General features: G+C 45.7%; 1 long non-coding RNA gene across 7 annotated transcripts in view; it reads right to left on the reverse strand.

The window, feature by feature from the left end:
• The window catches only part of LOC115510778, a 39017-nt gene that overhangs the window by 18005 nt on the left and 7505 nt on the right, over positions 1-13507 (reverse strand). For 2 of the 7 annotated variants that reach the window (XR_004343425.1, XR_004343424.1), the window contains exons 2-4: positions 10192-10331; positions 9661-9699; positions 1146-2306 (exon numbers count right to left, since the gene is read on the reverse strand). This is a non-coding gene — a long non-coding RNA (uncharacterized LOC115510778). Of the gene's footprint in view, positions 1-1145; positions 2307-3855; positions 3967-9188; positions 9225-9660; positions 9700-10191; positions 10332-13507 lie in introns of those variants that run through there. The other 5 variants (XR_003967832.1, XR_003967833.1, XR_003967838.1 and 2 more) reach the window with 4 other exon arrangements.

The following is a 13507-nucleotide window of genomic DNA, read 5'->3' on the forward strand; positions in this document are numbered from 1 at the left end:
AGGTAATGACTGAGTTTTAAAAAATTTAAAGACTGAAGGAGAACTGGCCATGCCAAGAGGAGGGGAGGGAACATGGCAAGCAGAAGGACAGCTTAGAGAATGGCCCAGAGGTGAGGGCAACATGGTCTAAATGCACTCATCAGCTGAATCCACGCTCATGTCACTTCCCGCCTGGACAAGAGATGATTGATGGCTCTTCCCCCACTCCCCGTGGCCACCAGAAAATCTTCTAAAGCTCAGATGTGACTTCCTGCCTCCCTTGCCTGCAACCCTCTGCTGGTTCCCCTTCCTGACCCGCGGTCTCTCAGCCTCTCTGTTCATAAACTTCTTAGGATGACTTTGACAGTATTTCCCATCTCTGAACCTTCATCTCTGCTCTTCAGTCTGCCTGGAATTTCCTGTCTTGCCTTGGCTGATGTGGCAAACTCCTATTCATACTTCAGAGTGACTCAGATGTGACCTATCCCACAAAGAGCCCCTCCCACTTGCACTCCCCCCTGTGGCGCACCCATTCCATAGCCGGACACTTCACCTATTTACTAGTCTGCGTCGTTTCACCTGCCAGGGTACAGACACCCTCCATCCACCACCTTCAGCTCTTGGCTCACGCAAAAGTGCATCTAAGGACCTGTAACATTCCTGACACCCTCCACATCTAGAAGGAGCCCGATGGCAGGGGATTGTTGACCAGGGAAGGCCTGCGTTGAGGCTGATGCATCTGTCCCCAACTCTGCCTCAGACCCGGCTCCAGATTCAGCCTCATGCTTCCCAACCAAGGCTCTGAGCTGGCATCTCAACCAAATCTGCCTCCCCTTTGTCCATGGATCCATCTAGACTCCCACTTATAACCCTAAGATTCTGCAGCTCAGACGCAGTGTATTGCTGATTGTGTGGCCATTATGATTGTGAACTTGTTACATTTTATGTAGGATACATGTTATGCACCTTATGAATAAGACCAGTAAAACTCATTTGAATCTAAAAAATCTCAATTGAATTTTATGATTTGTTTGTTTGTTTATTTTGAGAGAGAGCACAAGCAGGGGGAGGTGCAGAGAGAGGAGACAGACAATCCTAAGCAGGCTCTGTACTGTCAGTGCAGAATCAGATGCAGAACTCCATCTCAGGAACCACAAGATCATCACTTGTGCCGAAATCGAGAGCCAGATGCTTAATCAACTGAGCCACCCAGGCGCCCCAAATTTTTTTAAATTACAAAACCAAGGCTCTTTCCGTGTACAACAGTCAAGTAAGGAAAAGTACCCGTCTGCCCCAAACTCCCCACTTCCTCAATCCTAATCACTCTGTGTGTTACTGTTAACAGGTGGGTGTGTGTCTTTTAAGGCTCTTTTTCAGGCCTGTACAAGTGTGTGTGTAATTTTGCTCTCCTTCTTCCTAAAAATATACATACATATATATATAAATATTTAAACTTGATGGACATCTTTGTCAATACACATAATTCTATTAGATCCTTTAACAGCCACATGGAAGGAGTTCGTTATGTCAGAGGTCAGCAAACCATGGTCTGCAGATCAAAGATGGCCCAACACCTAAATGAAATTTTACTGGAACGCAGCCACGCCCACTTATTTACATATTGTCTATGGCTGCTTTTGCACTAAGACAGCTGAGTTGAATGGTTTCATCAGAGATTCTGTTGCCCACAAAGCCTAAACCGTTACCATCTGGTCCTTTACAGAAAAAGTGTGCCAACCCCTGCAATCTATGGCTGTACCAGGCTTTCTTTAGCAATCCCATATTAATAAAATTTAAATTGTTTCCCTCTGCTCAGTATTACAAACACTTCCACAACTGACACATTTTTTTGGTCAGCATTACACCAGTTGATTACCACTGTTGGTATCAGTGAGTGAGAACACGACCAAATGTGAACCCAATATGTCCACACAAAAAGATGACCTTTAAAAAGGGTCTTCAGGGGGTACCTGCCTGGCCCAGTCAGTAAAGCATGTGACCCTTGATCTCAGAGTCATGAGTTCAAGCCCCAGGTTGGGTGTGGAGCCTAATATATACAGACATACAAACATGCATACACACATAAAATGAAAAGGGTCTTCAGGTTAACAGACCAGGTGTCTGAAGAGGGGACTCCAGGATTAGGAGCAGTTGCCAAAGTCCTGGAAGTAAATAGCCACACAGAGATATATGATCTTCATGATAAAGAACGAGGACAGCCACCAAAGAGCATCAAAAAACACTCTTGGGTCCAGGGTGAGGTGAAAATAAAATATACATACCAGCAATCAGCGGCCTACTTTTGATGATGGCAGGACATAAAGGAGCTCAACAAAAGAAGGGAAGGAAAGAAATTAACAATTACCAACTGCTTGCCAGACACATGAGCTGGGCACTCAATATGTAGGCATGGTATTCCAAACGTTAAAAAAACATCAAGGCATGGGCATCAGCCAATCGGAACAGATGCAGACCTTAAATAACCAGTACTGCTGAACTGAGCCACTGAATATCCTGCTGCCCATATTTAATACTCAATTTAATCCTCACAGTAATATGCCACCTGACAGCCAAGAAAAGCCCTTTGAGGAAAAACATCAACCCACACAGAATTCCTCTTCCTTTGAGGAAGCCTCAGGAATATTCCTCTTCATTCTAACCACTGATGGCAACTTGAATAAGCAATTATCAGAACTCGTACACAGTCTCAGACTGTACCAGGGAATTTGGTTATGTGTGTATACGGTTAAAATCACATAGTGTTTTAGATAATTTTCCAAAGAAGATATACAAATGGCCAACAAACCTATGAAAAGATGCTCAACATCATTAGTAGAAAAGTACAAATCAAAGCTGCAATGAGGTATAGCTTTACACCCAGTAGGATGGCTACAATAAAAAGGTGGACAGGGGCACCTGGGTGGCTCAGTCGGTTGAGCGTCTGACGTCAGCTCAGGTCATGAGCTCATGGTGTGTGGGTTCGAGCCCCACGTCGGGCTCTATGCTGACAGCTCAGAGCCTGGAGCCTGCTTCGGATTCTGTGTCTCCCTCTCTCTCTACCCCCCCCCCCCCCCGATTGTTCTCTCTCTTTCTCAAAAATAAACATAAAAAAATAAAAAAATTAAAAAAGATGGAGAATAATCAGTGTTGGCAAGGATGTGTGTGTGTGGACACTGGAGCCCTCAGACATTTATGGCAGGGAGGTAAAATAGTGCAGCCACTGTGGAAACAGTTGAGCAGTTCCCTAAAAAGATAAACATAGAGTTACCTTCCATATGACCCAGCAGCTCTACTCCTACGTGTGTACTCAAAAGGAAGGAAAACATGTCCACACAGAAAACGGACACAAATGTTCATAATAGCATTAATTCAAATAGCCAAAAAGTGAAAATAACACAAATGCCCTTCAAATGATGAAGGGGGATAAACAAAAGGTGGCATATCCATAAAATGGAATATTATTTAGCCATAAAAAGGAATGAAGCACTGATACATGCTATAATGTGGGTAAGCCTTGGGGTGCCTGGGTGGCTCAGTCAGTTCAGCATTTGACTTCGGCCTAAGTCATGATCTCCCAGTTTGTGGACTCGAACCCCACGTAGCAGTTTGTGCTGATGGTGCATAGCCTGCTTGGGATTCTCTCTTCCTCTCTCTCTGCCCCTCCCCACTTGCACTGTCTCTCTCTCTCTCTCTCAAAGTGAATAAATAAACCTGAAAAGAAATGGGTAAGCCTTGAAAACATCATGCTAAGTGAAATAACAGACACAAAAGGCCACACACGGAATGTGTGATTCCACTTTTTAAAGTTTTATTTATTTATTTTTTAGTAATCTCTACACCCAACGTGGGGCTTGAACTCACAACCCCAAGATCAGGATTTGCATGCTCTTCCGACTGAACCAGCTAGGTGCCCCTGTAGGACTGTGTTTTTATAAAATGTCCAGAATAGGCAAATGTAGAGGCTGAAAGTAAATTGGTGGCCAGGGGCTAGGGGAGGGAAAAATGAGAAGTTACTGCTAATAGATACAGGGTGATGAAATGTTCTAGGATCAGATAATGGGGATGGTTACACAACTCTGTGAATATACTGAAAACTGCTGGATTCACCCTGTAGAAGGGTGAATTTTATGATATGGGGATAAAATTCTCTTAACAGTTACACACTGTTATACCAGTGAACCGTATTTATCAGTGCTTTGCCTTAACATTTCATCCCAAAGCTGTCTCTGTACAAGAGAGAACATTTGCTTCATTTTGGTGCACCTCACCTAAACCCTCATTCCAGCTAATCTTGCTAGTTCCTTTCTGAAACCAAGCATTCTGCTCGGCCCTGTTGCTAAGGGGACTGCTTCAGACTGTGTTCTCCCATAGGTCTTGCAGGCCCCGCACCCCCCTTCAGACCAAGCTCGCTGGTTTTCTTTCTTTTTTAATGTTATTTATTTTTGAGAGAGAGAGACAGAGACAGAGTGTGAGAGGGGGAGGGGCAGAGAGAGAGAGACACAGGATCCAAAGCAAGCTTCTCGCTGAGAGCAGAGAACCCAGTGTGGGGCTCGAACTCACCGAACCATGAGATCATGACCTGAGCCAAAACCAAGAATCAGACACTTAACCCAGTGAGCCGCCCAGGTAACCCTAGCCGATTTTCTTTCTGCACATAGTGTCTTCTGCCACCCTCATGGGGACAAGAGTCAGCACCACTGGATGGGAAGAAAGAGAGAAGAGAGGGAGGGAAGGTAGGAGGTGGGGAAGGAAGGTCCCAGGTCACTGAAAGCCAAATCTTGCTCTTGACTGATTTATTTTATTGGTTTGATAGTGTTTTTATTTATTTATTTATTTATTTATTTATTTATTTATTTATTTAATTTATTAAAAAAATTTTTTTAATGCTTATTTATTTTTGAGAGAGACAGAGAGAGAGAGCAAGCAGGGGAGGGGCAGAGAGACAGGGAGACACAGAATCTGAAGCAAGCTCCAGGCTCCAAGCTGTCAGCAGAGCCCAATGTGGGGCTCGAACCCACGAACCATGAGATCATGACCTGAACAGAAGTCGGAGGCTTAACTGACTGAGCCACCCAGGCACCCCTGGCTTGATAGTGTCTTTTAATTTTTCGTCTCTCTCCTTCCCTCCTTGAATCCATTCATTCATTCTTTTTTTTCTTTTCTTTTCTTTTTTTTTTTTTTTTTTTTTTTTTTTTTTTTTACATTTATGGATTTATTTTGAGAGAGAGAGGGAGTGTGAGCAGGGAAGGGACAGAGAGAGACAGAGAGAGAGAGAGAGAGAGAGAGAGAGAGAGAGAGAGAATCCAAGCAGGCTCTGTGCTGTCAGTGCGAGCCCAACAGGGCTTGATCCCAGGAACCATGAGATCAGGACATGAGCTGAAATCCAGAGTTGGGTGTTCAACCAACTGAGCACCCAGGCACCCACTGTTTTTCATACATTATTCTTAGTGGACCAGGCACAGGACCAGGACCTGAGGAAGCCACATATTTTTTCTTTCAGATTCCTTCTTGCTTTTGGTGAACCTCCTCTTCCTTTTTCACTATTCACAATTGACATCCCACCTGACTTTCCCCAGTGACCACATAGCCTTGATGGCAGAAGCCCCCTGTTCCTGGAATTTGTGATCAACACCTGTACAGCTCCTGACAACCCGAAACCCACTCCTGTATTTTCCTGTTTCAAAGCCCATGTACACTGGAATCTAATTCCTGACCTAAGAGATGCCCAGTGCCCACAGTTCACTCAGAGTGAAAGAAGCCAGTAGGTTCTGGACATTGTCTAAGTTACCAGCTCTTCACACTTCGCTAAGTTATTAGGGAAAGGACAATTAGCAACCCTCAGTCTTCGTTCAGGTGAAGGGTCACTTGTAGTAAAGAGTAGGAAAAGTGACTTCATAGGGGCACGAGATTGGATGAAAGGGATAATTGGGTCACAAACTGAGAGTACAGCCACAGGAATAGATCAAGAGGGAGTCCTAGCTCACAAAAGGTCAAGGTAAGTCCTACGTGCTGGTTACTGGGCGCCTGGTTTGAGGCAACATGGCAGGGGCCGGGGTGTCCATTAACCTTTAAAGTATGGCTTACTGGGGCACCTGGGTGGCTCAGTTGGTTGAGCATCTGACTTCGATTAAGGGCATGATGTCGTGGTTCGTGAGTTTGAGCCCAAGTCCGGCTCTCTGCTGTCAGCACAGAGCCTGCTTTGAAGATCCTCTGTCCCCTCTCTCTCTGCCTCCTCCCCCGCTCATGTGCACTCTCTCTCTCTTAAAAATAAATAAACATTAAAAAAAAAAACTTTAAAACGAAAGTATGGCTTATTATTTTTACCTGTTACGTATGCCTTCCTCTTTGAGGAACAAGCCTTGCCTGCTTTAATTAGAGGGTGATAACAACAACAAATAACACTTAGAAAGTCTTATTCTAGGCCAGACACTAAACTGAGTGCTTTATATAAGTAAGTAAACTCTATGGGTGGGGAGAAGCCACTCTTAATACTTGTAGACCAGTGATCCTTGAGGTTTCCCCATAAGAGTTCTGAAGAGCTGACCCCAACATGGGGATGGTGGGCAGCAGTGGTGTGAGAGAGCACAGGGCTCCAGGTTCAAAAGAAGCAAAAGAAGACTCAGAAGCCTGGTAGAGGATAGCCTGGGACAGTGTCCAGCAAGGTCAGGAGCAAGGTCAATCTCAAAATCAGGACCCAGGCTGCAGACTGGGATTGGAAAAGAAGTCAGAGTGGGAGGTAGGTTCCCAAAAGGGGACAGTGTTCAGCACCCCACTGAGAGGCTGGTGCTACAACACCTAATCCCAGTACGGTATGATAAATTTAATCAGGTCTACATCGAGAGTTCTTGGGGGGTACCTGGGTGGTTCAGTTGGTTAAGCATCAAACTCTTGATTTCAACTCAGGTCATGATCTCAAGGTTCATGGGTTCAAGCCCTGCATTGGGCCCCACAATGATAGTGTGGAGCCTGCTTGGGATTCCCTCTCTCCGTCTCTCTCTGCCCCTCCCCTGCTCATGTTCTCTTTCTCTCAAAAACAAATAAACTTAAAAAAAAAAAAAAAAAAAAAAAAAGAGTTCTTAGGGCCAGAGGTGTGTGTGGGGTAAGGCACAGGATGGCTGTGGAGTTCAGGGATGATGCTGGTATGGATTTCCAAGCCTGGTTTTCCAGTGGGTTCTGAGAGGGCAATACGTGGAAGAACAAGGGCAGGATCCAGTGCTCCAGGTGGTGCTCAGAGTCGATCAGTCAACAGGGAGGGCAAGGAAGAGAGCAAGACACAACAGTAGGACCCCAAACAAACGGCCAAGCCAAGGATGGCTTGACAAGCAATCCTCGCTCACCAAGGTAGGGCAAACAATGATTTCAGAAACACGTAGGATTAGTGGGTGTCCCAGAGCCAGAGTATAAGGCAAAGATGTGGAAATGGCAACACAGGAGGTCAGGGATCAGCCCAGGGCTAGCAGAGCGGAGTCTGCTCCCAACGTGCTCCCCGGAATGAAGGTGGGTAGATGGGCTGCATAACAGGTGCTGATACTCTCCCGAGAGCCTGTCTGAAGGGGCTGGGCAGAAACCAAATATCAGGAGGTGGGACAAGGATAGAGCAAGTGCATTCAGAATAGAGAGAGGAGGCAGTCCTGGAGAAACTTCCTGTGACACTTGGAGCAAATCAAACATGGTTTTATACCCCGCAGGGAAGAAGGCACCAATGAAGGCATCACTCCAGTTCAGACAGAGGCTGGGTCCTCCTTCTCTCCTCACTGCTTCCACACTCCCTGCCTGGGGGACTGGCTCAATAAGTGGACTTATGGAAAGTAGCAGTGGGCAAGCTGTGAGCCAGCATTTACTGAGCTCTTACTGTGGCCAAAAGCAGCTCCAAGCATGACCCTTTAGTTATGGTTCATCTTCTCAGACTTTCCATTCTTTCTTCCTTAAATGAAGTTCTCTTTTTATAATTGTTTATCAACCACAACCTCTACGAGCACCAAAATGACAAGTTTCAGACAAAATGACAAATATCTGTTAATAAGGTAGTCATTGCATGCATATTACAAAAAGGGGGGGGGGGTGACTAGGCTGTTTTTTTCCCATTCTTGGGAGGAACAAAAACATCATACGTGCTTGTCGAGCTCTCTGGAAGTGGGGCACCTGTGTATACCTTATTCTTGTTCAACTGATTTGTAGTTTTAAGTCACTAAAATTTGGGGTTTCTTGATATTGCAGTACAATTTACCTTATTGTGATTTATAGGAGTATAGGGGAAGGAGATCAGGACAGACTTCACACAGAAGCCAGTAGAGAACAGACAAGAGGACATTCCAGAGAAGGGATGGGAGCCACTGACCTGTTCCATGGTCTGCTGTGGCTGGTGTACAAGACAGAGAGGAGAGGAAGAAGAGAAGAGGCTGCAGAAGATTGGGGCTAGATCATGACAAATCCTAAAAACTTCATTACGGAGTTGCAGAAAATGAGGAGCCAACAAAGGGTTTTGGGGGAGTACAACCTTACTGGATTTATATTTTAGAAAAACCTCTAGAGAGAGCAGAGGCTAAGAGATCAGTTAGGAGGTGATTATTACACGTTGGGTGTAATGAAGACCTAAATCAGAGACAAACTTTTTCAGTAAAAGGTCCGATGGTAAATATTTTAGCCTTTGTTTGCCATATGGTCTCTGTCACAGCTACTCAATTCTGCCCTTGTAGCACAAAAGCAGTTATAGACAACATATAATAAAAGCATGTGTCCCGGGGCACCTGGGTGGCTCAGTCTGTTAAGCACCCAACTTCGGCTCAGGTCATGATCTCATGGTTCGTGAGTTCGAGTCCCGTGTTGGTTCTGTGCTGACAGCTCAGAGCCTGGAGCCTGCTTCAGATTCTGTGTCCCCCTCTCTCTCTGCCCCTCCCTGATCACACTGTCTCTCTCTCAAAAAAAATAAACATTAAAAAAAAATAAAAAGTGTGTCCCATTAAACTTTAATTTCAAAACAGGTGGTGGGGCCAATTTGGCCCATGGGTTGCAGTTTGCCCACCTTTGACCTAAAGTAATAATTGGACAAGGGCACCTGGATGGCTCAGTCGGTTGAGCGTCCAAGTCTTTGATTTCAGATCAGGTCATGAACTCACACAGTTCATGGGTTTGAGCCCTGCATCCGGGTCCATGCTGGCAGTGCAGAGCCTGCTTGGGATTCTCCTTCTCTCCCTCTCTCTCTCTGCCTTTCCCCCGGCTCAGGTGTGCACATGCTCGCGCGCTCTCTAAATAAATAAATAAATAAATAAATAAATAAATAAATAAATAAATAAAAAGAAGGAAGAAAGAAAGAGAGGAATATACAGGACTCTCAATTCTTAGGACCTGGGAGAATTCACTCATTCATTCACTCATTCTTTCATTCATTCACACACTCATTCCTTCAACAAATACTTTGCTTGTGCTATGTGTGAAGTACTGGGGATTCAAGATGAATGACAGGGGAACCTGAGTGGCTCAGTCGGTTAAGCATGCGACTTCAGCCCTTGTCATGATCTCACAGTTCATGGGTTCAAGCCCCACATCAGACTCTCTGCTGTCAGCGCAGGGCCTGCTTCATATCCTATTTCCCTCTCTCACTGCCCCTCCCCTGATTGTGCATTCTCTCTCTCTCTCAAAAGTAAACATTAAAAACAAATTAAAAAATCTTTTAAATGATACCTGTCCATGAATAGCTTCGTCCAACATTTAGACCTGTAACTGGGTGTGGGGGATGAAGAGAAAATGTGATTAATAACAAGGAGGTAAAACTTTAAAGTTGCTCTCATCCCTGCCTCCTTCTTTCCTTTAAGCATCCTCTGGGATCAGAGACACCCAATACTTTTACCCTCTAGCATGAATGCAAAGATGGGTTACTGTGAAATTACTGAGGCTAAAGCTTCTGGATCCCTTGCTTCCTGAAACAGGGTATTCTCCTACCCTGTCTAATTTTATATTTCTTGCTTAAGTGTTGCCCCTCAGAAATATGTAGGTCTCATTCACCCAAATGTGGACCTACCCTTGAGTGAATGTTTTCCAGAGCCAGATCTCTTAAATGCTGCTTTTAGGAATTACTAGCTAAGGATCCTGGGATCCTGGTTTCAGCTTTCATGGTTTCTCTCAGGGGAGCTAAGAAGCTGGGGACCGTCCTCAAAGTCACAAGTGTAGCCGATCCCACGTCTGTTCCCATTATGTCCACTCTCCTCCACTTACCATCAGCCGCCCCTGCTCCCTCTTCCTTCAAAGTCAGCCCTGGGCTGCAAAGCTTCTTCTGACTCAAGCTCTTTGGAATTCGATGCTCCAAGAATCCCCTCAGCAACCTCTCAGTGGGCCATCAGGGCAGGCAAGGACACCTGCAAGAAATGCAAAATTAGAGTAATAGAAGGCCCTGTTTCAGGAAGCAAGGGATCCAGACGTGGGGCTGGTGGGAGGAGCCAAGGCAGTGCAGCAATGGAGAGCCGCTGGAGGCTGGCCACTGCCCGCTGCTGGCCTTCCCAGGGCAGGGCTGTTATATCAAGCTCACCAGCGGACTCAGGTTTACAGGCATTTATCCAGAGGACACCGCACTCTGGGAAATGTTTCACTTTCACCCAAGTCACAGGTGATTCAAAACTGGAATGTTATCAGTGTGCGAACAGGAGGGCTTGCTGGCCAAATAATTGGCTCTGGTCACTTGCTCAGAGTCCTATGCCTTGGCAGGCAAATCCACAAAGCATACCAAATGACAGACTGGGATTTGAGTGACTGGGTGGCAACAATACTGACTCCTTAAGAGCAAGTACTGTGCCTGTTAGCCTACGGTCACATCTCCAGCAGCTAGTAAAGGCCCGTGACCCATGGGAGGTGGTCAGTAAAGTCTCTGATTAAAGAAAGGGGATTTGCTGTTCTTAGGAGATATAATGATTTCTTCTAAGATGAACTGCCATTCTTTTGGACTAGTTCTCTCTAAACGAACAGCACTAGCCAATAGTATCAGAGCATCTTTATCCTTGGGTAGTGTGGGAGATACCCTATAATTTCTCCAGACAAGCCACACACAAGCCTTCTGTTAGGACTCATTATCTCCCGAGCATCCACCTTAACTGTTACAGTCCAGGGTTCTTTTCCAGAGTATGTTTTAACTCCTTGATAGGTTTGGGGGGGGAGACTTGGGTGACACTCAGAACAGACACCAGCTGTAGAGGTCTTGTGCATCTGAATTCGTGTTGATTCCACTCACTTAACTTCATGTTGTTGTTGTTGTTAAGATTTTACTTTTGAGTAATCTCTACACCGAATGTGGGGCTTGAACTCACAACCCTGAGATCAAGAGTTGCACAATCTACCGACTGAGCCAGCCAGGTGCCCTTCTACTCCCTTGACTTCAGAGCACCTCAAGTTTGAAGGAGGACTTAACCTCGTTTTGACCTCAAACTTTCTAACTGATTAAGTTGTTCTTTCCAGCTTGTCTCTTAACTTAGGCAAAAGACCCTGAGGGCAAAGCATCCCCTGATGGGAACAAAACTACCCCCTCAAGCAATCAAGACGGCCCTGAGCCAGCAACACCCGCCTGGGATTGACCCCAAGACAATGACGACTTGACCTTCACTGCCCACCTGCCTGTATTGACCAACCTTTGTCCCACATTCTCCTTACATAACCTGGAAGTATTTTCAGCACTTTGGAAACAGTCTTTGAGAAGCTAGTCCACCGTCTTCCTGGTGTTGGCCTCACTGAAATAAAATCCCTTTCTTGTTTCTCCACCACTCATCTCTCTGCCTTTGGATTTTATCAGCGGGGAGTGGCCAAACCCAGCTTGGGACCCCTGGAGCCAGGTGCTCTGGCACCCCTGCTGCGGCCTACACTTTGACTTTCCTTAGAGCAATCAATCCTCCATAAGCCCCATTCTTCCCAGGATCTCTCCATGTGGGTGTGTGAGGTTAAGTTTGCATATGATGTTCAGGCATAGCCAAGCAGGAAATGCTTTCATTAAGAATTCAGAGACCTATGGAGATAACCCATGATGGGGTAGGGAAGTTGTGGGTCAGGGGGGTCGAGACACCAGGGCTCCAGCTCTGGACATTTCATTCATTTCACAAATAAGAACCCGAGGCCACTCTCCCAGCCTACATAGTGCAGGGCTGTACTTGAAAGCCCAGAAATGAAGAGACACTCCCTCCCAAGAGGAACACGGTGGGGGAGGGAATAGTTTAATTTCAATAATGGAGGGTTGTAAAATGAATTGGGAACACTTAGTGGGGTGGTTCTCCAACTTTATTGCGCCACCTGAATTCCCCATGGCTGTTCTTTCAAATGTAGATCCTGCGTGCCACCGCTCAGAAATTCTAACTTTAAGTCTTAGAGTGTTCAGGGACTCTGAAAGCTTAACTAGCCCCCTTCCTTCCCCCATCCCCCCACCCCACCAAGGTGATTCTAGAAGGAAGGGGTCAGGAAAGGGGTTGCAAAGGCAGAGATCTACACCTCGTTTTTATTTTTGCTTTTTTTCCTAAGTTTTTATTGATTTGAGAGAAAGAGCACACGGGCACATGCTTGAGTAGGGGAGGGCAGAGAGAAAGGGAGACAGAGAATCCCCAAGCAGGCTCTGTGCTGTTAGGGCAAAGCTCAAAGCAAAGCTGGAACCCACCAACCGTGAGATCACGACCTGAGCCCAAATGAAGAGTCTGAGGCTTAAACAACTGAGCCACTCAGGTGCCCCTACAGCTGATTTTTAAAGGAAGGAGTAGAAACTTACCAGGCACAGAGGCACAAAGTGGTATGACCTTACCTTCCACTTTGGGAAAAGGAAGGCCAAGGGGTAGGACTGCCACAACTTCCTGCCCTACCCAAACTGACAGCTTTATCTCCGTTGACAACTGTCAGCAGAGACTGAAGTGTCCTGCCTCCTGGTGAAAGCAAATCTTATCTGGGCTCCTCCTCACTCCTTCCTCCACCTGCCCCACTGAACACTGACACACAAACACACAGGAACGCAGCTCTTCCCCTCAGCCTCTAAACGTGACGGAGTCTCCTGGTTTCAAAAACAATTGGCATCAGAACGGTTCCCTTCACTCGAGGACCTACTCCACTTACCACCTTCTATCTCCCAATTATTTCAATGCCAATCTTTTTTAAACATAAAAAAAAAAAAAAGGAAAAAGGGGAGTTCCCCGGGTGGCTCGGTTCATGTGAGCGTCCTACTCTTGATTTCGGCTCAGGTCATGATCCCAGGGTCATGGGATGGGGCTCTGTGTTGGGCTCGGCATTCAGCGTGGAGCCTGCTTGAGATTCATTCTCTCTCTCTCTCTCTCTCTCTCTCAAAAAAAAAAAAAAAGTTTACAAAGCTAGTCTATGTTCGTTATAGAAAATTTCAAAACTAAGGGGGAAAAGGCCCTTCACATTTGTATCATATGCTCTCAAAATACTCTTGACACTTATCAGAACACCAGTTCAATTCAATTCATTTTGTCACCACAATGTGAACAACTTGAGAATGGGAATATGGTTTTCTTTCTCATCCTTGTGTCTTTGGTGGACACAGAAGACTCTCAAT

Source organism: Lynx canadensis, chromosome A3 (assembly GCF_007474595.2).
Source record: "Lynx canadensis isolate LIC74 chromosome A3, mLynCan4.pri.v2, whole genome shotgun sequence".
In the NCBI taxonomy this organism is placed as follows: Eukaryota; Metazoa; Chordata; class Mammalia; order Carnivora; family Felidae; genus Lynx; species Lynx canadensis.